Here is a 9,226-nt window from a genome sequence, read left to right as displayed (position 1 = left end):
TGAAGATTTTGTGTGCGTAAGATTCAGTATGTGGAGTGTCAAGAAGAATGGGTCCCCTGTGCTAAAGTATTGCCGTTCGGTTCTTTTTTTTTTTTTTTCTTTCCCTTTGCACCTTAAGAATGCAAAAAAGCTTCAAAGAGCAGAGAATATGTGCCTGCTTATACAGATTCATGTGATGCTTACACAATTGTTATATTAGCTTTTGCTAGGCTGCATTGGCTTCAGGCTGTTTGCTCTGTTCTGGATAGGTTTTTAGACTTTGCTCATCCAGTGCATTTCCAGCGCTGCACTGAGCAGCGTGGCTTACTTCTGTGCCCTGTTTTGTTTTCTTCATTCACAGCACAGCAAAAGCATGTAGTGGAGTGTTTTGTTTTGGCAGGATTTAAATATACATCTTCTGATGTACACATGGGATGGGAATGGGAATGGAGATGAGTCAGGGAAATACCATTTTCTGCTCTGGGTATCAATTGTAAGGTTAGTGCTATTATTGAATTCAGGGAGAGATTCAGTCCAGCCTGTGATGGGTCCCAGAGGCTCTGTTTTCTGTATGGGTGAATTTTATCCTTGTGATACCAAGTTCTGTTTTGCCAGAGGAATTCAATTGCCAGTTGCAAATTTAATTCCAGGGCTTCATGCAATTTGTGGGCATAGTTCAGACAAAGATGGTAACTTCGTTTGACTTAAAATTAGATGGTATCCTGTAGGAGACATCTGGGAGAAAGCAGATGTGCACTTGGTAGCCCATCTGGGTTAGAAATGGTATTATAGCCTTCTGTATCTCTTGGAGCTTTCAAAGTGTTAAATTCTTGGACTTGTATATCATGTGGCGGAAGTCCAAATAACTGAACAGTAACCAAAGCCAGCCAGGGCAACTTGCTGCAGGATGGCTCAGAATCTCAAAGCCAACCAGATATGATAGATCATGTTTATTGTGGGAGCTACTAAAAGAGGTCTTATTTTCAGCAAGGAATTTAAGAATGCTCTTGAAATACAATGTGAATTTGAGCAACTGTGATCAAAAATCAGAGGAGACTGTGTTGTGACTATGAACTCTGAAGCACTTTATTCTCTCCAGTGGACTCATTTCTGTTTTGCTTAGGTTCAACTTCAGCCAGTTGCTCTTCATCTTTGAGCTGAGCTGGATTACAACACTGTGGCCTTGGAGAACGACAGGTAGAGCTCTGTCATCTGTGTGTTGAAGCAAGGGGTTGGTGTGTGGTGGACAACAGTCTTGAGTGAGGGAGAGAAATACAAGAATCTGGAATAAATATTTGCAATTTAAGATGACAGCATATGCAAGTCACCCTGACATGGTTTCCACTCTCTGTTCTGGCACACTTCCAAACTCTCTGCATCAAGAATTTGCTTGGCTAACACAGCTGCAAGCTCGTTCAGGAGTGAAGAGGTTTGATGCCTTCTAGATGAAAGGCTAGAATCAATTTTTTTTAACACAAGGTACTTCAGAGTTGGCTAAACAACTGTGTTTGAAGGACTTCCCTTCTCTGACTAATGGTTTGACTACCTTGGTCGAGAAGAGCATCAGCTGTTCAGAGCTCACACGAAAGAGATCAATCAGATCCACAGGTCTTGGCTTCAGAATCCTTTAGGATGTCCAGCATTTTTTGATAGGTGAGCTATGTAATTTTTTATTAACTGAGTAAAACTCTAAATTTCTTGTTGTAAGTGTGCCATGAAATCTATTGGGAGATTAGAAGCATGACCTGAAAGATCAGATGACAAACTACTCTGTATGACAAAGCTAAGAACTCAATATGGTGATTTGTTATGGGACAGGAGTCTGTTCTTGGCTTCGGCACTGGCTCATAGTGGCACTGGCCTTATGTCAATTGTGTGACCTTTTTTTCCATAAGATGACAAAAGGGTTGTTAGAAAAATTAATAATTCAAAATGATTTGGAAAAGTAGCCATGCTATAGAGAAGATCTTTTTTAGCTTATTTTTTTAATTAAAATGCATTAGTGAGTGTGTGTTTTGGGGAGTTCTGAGAACAGAATTGTCCTATATATGACTTCTACTAACAAATGCCATTTGGTTTTGTTAATTTTGGCCATGTTTCAGGTGACAAAGCTAGCCAGGAGCAGATGGCCTTGATCCTGTGGGCTGTGTCAATGTGTCTCATGTTGAGGCTGAATTTCTGTTGCCTAGGACCTATCTGTACTCTTCTTCTGTCTGCCTCTGAATCCAATAGCAACATGGTACAAATTAGCTTTTCTCTCCGTTTACTGATGATGTATATTTTTTAATTTCCTTAGCACAGGGGTGTGTCTTCCAGATGGCTGCCTCTCTTTTTTTTCTATCCCACTTTCACTGAGATGATGACAGCAGCAATGAATTAAAATATTACTCAATATCATCACAGTTTGATCATACAACTGCTGATAAAACTTATTTTTCTCTATGCAATTAGCCATGAAGCTGTGCATTTCAATACTGATATTTCAGATCTAGCCGAATCTTTGAATTTCTTCTCATTTTGACTTTATTACTGTGTTACTTTATTACCTGTAATGAGCCTGATATGTTTTTTTCATAAAGAGCTGATGGAATACTTCTGCTGACCTGCAAGTAGGCTGCAAGCTGCTGCTTTCGTATATATAATATTTTGCTTAAAGCTTAGGACTTTACAGTGCTCCCTTACCCAGGTGTTACAGACTGTGGGCTGTTGCTTTCCTTTGTCTTTTCTCCCTTCGTTGCCCTGCTGAATCTGCCTTTCATCAGTAGCTACCTGGGAAGGAATTTCCTGCGGATCTACTTGCCTCCAAGTATGATATGCCACTATTAGACCAACTTCACATTTCATAAATTGCTCTGCTCTGGCCACTGACAAGAACACAATTATCTGTGCTGTGTGTGCTTCTGTTCTCCGGACGTTGCTGGTTCTTGCACCTTGTGGATAATCAGTGAGATTTGTAGGCAAAAAACTGCATTATTGAAGGGTGCTCTAGGATCCTTTTTGCGTTTTCAAAACTGAGCTTTTAAATGGTTAGGAGAAGGACATGTTTGATTTCTGTAACTGATAGCTATCTACCTTGCACTATAGTATAATTCAACAGGAAGGAGAATTAATGAAATAAAAAATGAATATTGAAAGTTTTTCCTGCAGTGATGTTGAACCTGCTAATTCATACAACAAGCAGCATTTTGCTTACTATTATATGTGTTGTGTGACTTTACAATGAATTCTCCCTCTTCTCCACAAGAGGGCAAAATTGACAGTGCTGTGGGAGCCTTTAATTTATATTTCCTAAGTTTTGTACAAAATAAATGTTTAACGTGGCACCTTCTTTATTAATACTTGTTTATGTCCTCTTAAGAGAAATTATCATGGAGCAATGGATAACAGAAGTAGAATTTTTGAAATGTATTTCTTCGTTGAACCTGAAACTAGCTGAGCAAATCCTTTCAGTTCAGAACATTCTTATTTTCACAAACTGTAAACGGAGTTGAGACTCCACGATAAAAGGCAGAACAGGATTTGAGAGACTCCAACAAAATGTCACTGTTGTTGTTCGAGGGTAGGATGTACCTTTAGTTGAACACATATCGGTCTAATTTTTCACAGACCTGCTTTTCTTCCTCTCAAGGATTTCTGACCAGGGAATAGTGACTTCTTGAAAGGATTATACCAAAAAAAAAAAAAAAAAGGAGTTGAAAAGGTCCTTGAAAAGGGATTTTAAAATAAAACTGTCATTGTATATTGTAAGTTGGTTATACTTCTGCAATTTTACAAGCTAAACAAACAGCAGTGCTTTTTTCTTTCAAGTCTGTGCTTGCAGATCTGTTGTGGGGTAGCTGGACTTGTTTCCATGTTTGCTTGATTTTGACTTTTTAGTCCATATTATTATACTGTGTGACATATCTATCAGCAGATGGGAATGAGGAATTGTGCTTGAATGGGGAAAAGTGTGAACCTACCGTATGAGCTTGTATCTTGACTTCTGTGTTAAGCATCTGATCTTCTTGCGGGCTCCCCATTTCTGCAGCTAAAGCTTCTGCATTTTTTCTCTTGTCCCTGTGAGAAGCGGCAGGAGTGTTTTTTCGCTTGTCAAAACTCACTAGGCACAGCTGGCCACCTGCGTAGCACAGCAGCTGTCACCCTTCCCATTCTGCATGCACCTATTTTCTTTGGGGGCAGCAGTGCACTGACATTCAGAATGAAGAAGAGGTGATTTGCCTTTGCACTCTCTGTTGCAAAGTAAGACGATGCCATCCTCTTCTCTTGGTACAAGTACTATGTCGTATAGCAAGATGCTTATACCAAGTATTTCTGGCTAATTTAGCAGAGATGCAATGCATTTTGGGCTTAGCTTAGCACAAAATCTCTCTCTCTCTCTCTCTATATATATATATATTTTAATATGATTGGTAGCTGCCTAATACAGAGGTAGCTGCCTAATGTCAAAATAGTAACTAAGATGCCCAAGTCTGGTTAGTGTAATGGTTAGCACTGCTGCCGAGATCTGCATGTGTCAAAAAAATTGAAATACAACAAAAAAGATGATTTACATATGTACTTTTAAATAACTAATATTGTACTTTTATCTGCCCTAGGGATTTTTTTAAGTTCTTCCCCAGCTACGCTGCAGAAGGTGAAAACTGCATTAAGTTATAAAAAGAGAAAAAGCCACCCAGAGAGGCTGTGCAACCTCATGGCTTCCATCCTTTGCTGTTCCTTCTTCCCTTCCCTGAGCCTCTTTGAACTCTCTTCCTCATGGGACAATGTATGATATCTCAGTTGCTTTTCTTTTTTGCTCTGTTGGAGGTGGGAGGAAGAGGACAGTAGGAGGGCGGAGAGAATAGGTGATGGAAAGGTGAATGACCCTCCTGGGACACGTGGCCTTCATGTGCGTGCAGAGTTCTGTTGCTCACGACTTGTGCTCTGCCCCTAAATGTGTTCTTGTGTGTTTTGCAAAGTATTTTCTCCCCTCCCTTCTTGAACTTCTGATTTCAGGTGGTGAACCTCCTTTCATTTGCACACTACGATCTTCACATCTTCGGAGGCATGTTCTAAAGCCAATGACAGATGTGAAAACAGCTGTTTTACAGACAGCATGTACAAAATGTCATCCTCTTGCACACGCTCAAGCTAAATTTCATGCCCGCAGTAAGACACACTGGCAACCTTAATTCCTGATGTTTTTGTTTCAAGCACTCTGTGTCAAATTTGCTTTGTAGCAGTTGAGAAAAATTGAGGCAAGATAATACCTGATCAATAACAGGAAACACAGACCTATTTTCAAGCAAAGTAGGTAAGCATATATTGTACATATGATCTCCTCCTCGACTCTGTGTAGCTTAATCACATGTTAAACTTGGGAACAAGTGTTATGCTCCATGCACAAAATCTCAATGATACCTGTTTACATGTAATGTACTGCTGATTGCAGCTTCAGCTCAAAGAGAGGCTTCAGTGACTTGAATCTAAAAGCCTTCAAGTTAGCAAGCAAATTATTAAACCAAGGTTAGGAAGTTCTTTAGTTACTTTAGCATCCTATGCTTATGAGAAGTAAGCTGTATCCAATTACTTTTAAATCGTAATTTAAAGACTCTGCTCTACCACTTTCCTGAAAGACTATCAGTATGTGCCTTTATATTTTTAAAGTGTTGGCCAAACCTGCCAGTAAGGAAATGGATGTTGACCAACATGCTTTTTGTGTGGTATTCTGAATACTGTAGTTGTCAAAGCTCTTCAGCCTTTACGTCTGCCAGCAGCAACGGGCAGCAAGTTTCCAAGACAGATCAGGGAAGGACAAGAAGGCAAATCCCCAGAGGTTGATGGGGAGGGGAGACACCAGGAAAATTGACCAAAGTCATAACCTCAGAGTAGTGCCGTGTGGCTGGGACAGTTGTGCTCACTACTTCCAGTCACCTCTTTGGATTCTTATACTGTTGCCTTTTTTTGTGCTCAGGTGACAACAGTTTTATCAGGCTGTGGACCTTGCCTTAAGGTGGGTACCTGAGCTCTTCTGGAGGGTCTTTTGCAAGAGCAGAGCTCAAGGGTACAATCTCATGCTTTGTAGTCTGCTAAGATATTTTATCTCACCTTGAACATCCAATTTGGTCTTATTCCTGGAAAAATAATTAATGATCTGTGCAGAACAGGAGCGGAATCTGAACAAATATTAATGAATGGTATTCAGGTGTGTGTGAAATATGGAAGTAAGGTGTTTTCCCACTTAAATCCATGGTTCTGGCTGAGGTTTTCCTCTCCTTGTTCTCACGCCACCAAGGTAGGTCTTAAGGGACTGACAGAGCCTGTTCTCCATCTCTGGGATGTGATTTGTCTTTACTGGCAGAGTGTTACTACTGTTCTCAGAATGACAGTAGAGTACAAGAGGGGAAGATCTACTTTCTTAATCAAAGCATCTGTTTGAACTTTTCCCCCTCTTGCATTCCTTTGTTAATTCTCTCTGCCTGGGGCTAAGGGAAGGATCTTGAATCAAGACATGCAAGCCTACTTTGAGTTTCTCCCAAATACAGCTTGCAGGGATGACGTCTCTCAGATACAATGATGTCACTTTGCCTCAGAATTTCTTAAAAAGCAAAAAACACAGAAACTCATATCCTGGCAGCTTTTTCCTGGGTTTTATGTTAGACCAAGGAATGTGCCCTAAGTATAAGAGGGTACTCCAATCCCCAAACCCTGTAGACTGGCTTTTCTTTGTCACTTGTCCCTAAACTATCATGCTAGAAAGGAGGGATGGCGAGCCCAAAGGCTGAAGACCGAGGTAAGGAAGACTTCGGAGTGTGAGCACTTCAGCTTCCTTCAGGTGCTGATTGAAATCCACCCTGAGAAATGTTATGAGGTTGCTGAATAGTGGGAAGCTTGGTTTTCCTGGCCAGAAGGGAAAGCTGGGTGGGGATATGCTTAGCTCTGTGAGGAGGTTAGATACTTTCACTTCTCTTTGCGCTAATGACACTATTTCTCACTTCTCTTAAGCAGAACGGCAGCAGGAAGGGAGTGTATGTGGGAGTAATTTTTCATGTCACAATTTGCATTACTGAATGATGTCAGGGCAGTGACTTGTCGAGAACCTTCTGGTGAGTTAAGAGCCTCTGGTCCTGAGCTTTATGCTCAAATCTTTGGTAAATACGCTGGAGTAGATGGGTCAGATGTTCTTCTTGCTGTCTTGAAGAATCAGCTGTCAGCAGGTTTTGATCACAGTACAGTAAAAAATTGAGAGCAATTTACCCATATCTTGCAACCCTGAAGAAAATCTTGGGCAACACTTTTAGGACTAGATGCAACCAAAGACCAAGCTATAGATTTAAGGAACTTGAACATGAGACTTTTCAGCTCTTGAGGAGTTCTGAGAGGAAAAATTAGTAGTCCTCTCTGCTCTCTAACTTCAGGCACTTGCTTCTTCTGCAGATGTATTGCAAGCAGTTCTCTAGAACATCTAAACTTCCAGTATTCTTTGCCTCAAATCATGATTCATAAGCAAGTGGATGCATTTAGCTTCAAAATTGCTATAGAAATGCAAGGTATTTCAGCGCTGACTGCCTGGGCCAGGCAGGGAAGTCTTGTTGCAGGCACTAGTCCAAAGAACTTGTGTTGTGAGTTGACACTCTGCTCTCCAGCCTGCTTCACCGCTTTCCAAGAGGAAGGTTTGCTTTAGAGTGATGGGGGATGCCTTATGCCTGCCTGTGTGATGGTCACTGCTCTGCAGCTGCCTATGGGTAGTAGATCTCAGATCTTCAGTCTAGGAAAGATGAGTAGATGAATACTACAAGGGAGAGCGGGGGTGTAGCCACAGGGGTGGGCTGGCTGTGTGTGCGGGTACGTAGGGGGGAAATGAGATCACTTCTGTGGCTATCTCCTCTGTGGCTCACTTCCTCCTCATTTACATCTCACGTACTGTCAGATTTGGGAGAAGGAAGAGTGGAGACCACAAAGACAGCGCTGGCTCTGCTGCATCTGCCCCACAGAAACGCGCTGTGCAGCTCTGCCCATCTGCATGGGAACTAGGGGTGTACAGCTTCACCCGTGGGCGCGGGAGAGCCCGGAAGGTGGATGTGGCCGAGCCGCTGACCAGCTCGCCTCTTCCTCTCCCTCACAGCGCTGCACTTTCAGAAACTTGCTTTTGCTTTCTACTAAGACCTATTTCTGCCTTCTTTCTGAGCCTCTTAGAGAACACTTGCTGCTTTCAGAGACTGAGGCTTTCCAGGGTTAAAGGATGGCTCCTCTCTGAAAATTGGTGCTGTGGGGCTCCTGGTTGTGGTCCAGATCCTCAGTCAAGTGTCTTCAGTTTCCAAGCCCACAGGCATAATTTTCCCAACTGCTACTGCTGGAAGCTCGCCTGGGTCCCTTTGGGCTTCTTCCGTGCTGCCAGTCTGGTGGGGTCATCTCCCCAGCTCGCAGAGCCCCAGCGTCCGCAGGTGCCAGCATGGGAATGAGCACATTGCTGCAAAGGCAAGCGAACCAGCTCTGCTGGTTCCGTGGGACTAATGCATGCCAAGAAACAAATCCCTGCATTAATAACTGAGATTGGAGAGCTTCCACTGTATTTCTGTGCTAGCTATTAGCTGAACACATCAGAGAGTGCAAATGCTGCTGTAAAAATTGGCTGGTGCATTTCAGAGAGGTGTTTTTGCTGTCAAGTCCATGAATGTAATTGTATGTGCACAGAATTAGATTTGTTGAGCGAAAGAGCATCTCTGTTTAGACCAATTCACTTTGAAAAGCAATATCCAGAATTACAGACTTCCTTAAGTCCCCTCTTTCCACCAGAAAATGCAAGAAGATCTAGAAGACCTTGATGGCTGAGCTGCTGGAAAAGGGGGGAGCAAAGCTGAGCTGCCTTGTGGATGTGGATAAATGGGTAATTGTAGAATGAGAGCGAGCCACAGGCGTGGGCTGCCTTTGGAAAGAGTGCTGACAGCCGCAGCACGTTGGTACAGCCAGCACAGACTGGGGTGCTTTGAATGCTGAGATTCCCCAGCACGTGAGCAACCATGCGACTGGAGACTGCAGCCTGAAGTTTTAGTCATTAATGTTAGTACAAGTGTGTCCTTGCAAGAAGAAAGAAGCATCGTTAGCTAAACAAGCGAGAAGGTCATTCCGACTACAGCTAGGGGAAAAAAAAATTTTGAAGCTGATCATAAACTGCTGACATCTCTCTCTTAGTTCCTACTGCAAGAAATGCACTGGACAGAAGCTGTACTTCTTGCAAAGCTCCAGTTAAACTACAGCGGTGAGGCTA

The sequence above is a fragment of the Dromaius novaehollandiae genome, chromosome 9 (genome assembly GCF_036370855.1).
Source record: "Dromaius novaehollandiae isolate bDroNov1 chromosome 9, bDroNov1.hap1, whole genome shotgun sequence".
Classification (NCBI taxonomy): domain Eukaryota; kingdom Metazoa; phylum Chordata; class Aves; order Casuariiformes; family Dromaiidae; genus Dromaius; species Dromaius novaehollandiae.
The sequence above is the reverse complement of the archived record's forward strand: the minus strand, read 5'-3'. Positions refer to the sequence as shown.